This window comes from Corvus brachyrhynchos, unplaced genomic scaffold, assembly GCF_000691975.1.
Source record: "Corvus brachyrhynchos isolate BGI_N302 unplaced genomic scaffold, ASM69197v1 scaffold226, whole genome shotgun sequence".
NCBI classification, from domain to species: Eukaryota; Metazoa; Chordata; class Aves; order Passeriformes; family Corvidae; genus Corvus; species Corvus brachyrhynchos.
The window spans coordinates 42,772-43,414 of NW_008238639.1; positions in this window are offsets into that span (position 1 = coordinate 42,772).

Here is a 643-nt window from a genome sequence, read left to right on the forward strand (position 1 = left end):
CCAGTGAGCATCCCATTAACTGTGGGACCTACTGGTGACACCGCCAGTGAGCATCCCATTAACTGTGGTAGCTACTGGTGACACTGCCAGTGAGCATCCCATTAACTGTGGGATCTACTGGTGACACTTCCAGCGAGCATCCCATTAACTGTGGGACCTACTGGTGACACTTCCAGCGAGCATTCCATTAACTGTGGGACCTACTGGTGACACTTCCAGCAAGCATCCCATTAACTGTGGGACCTACTGGTGACACCACCAGCGAGCATCCCATTAACTGTGGGACCTACTGGTGACACTTCCAGTGAGCATCCCATTAACTGTGGGATCTACTGGTGACACCGCCAGTGAGCATCCCATTAACTGTGGGATCTACTGGTGACACCGCCAGTGAGCATCCCATTAACTGTGGGACCTACCGGTGACACTTCCAGTGAGCATCCCATTAACTGTGGGATCTACTGGTGACACTTCCAGTGAGCATCCCATTAACTGTGGGACCTACTGGTGACACTTCCAGCAAGCATCCCATTAACTGTGGGACCTACTGGTGACACTGCCAGTGAGCATCCCATTAACTGTGGGATCTACTGGTGACACTGCCAGTGAGCATCCCATTAACTGTGGGACCTACTGGTGACAC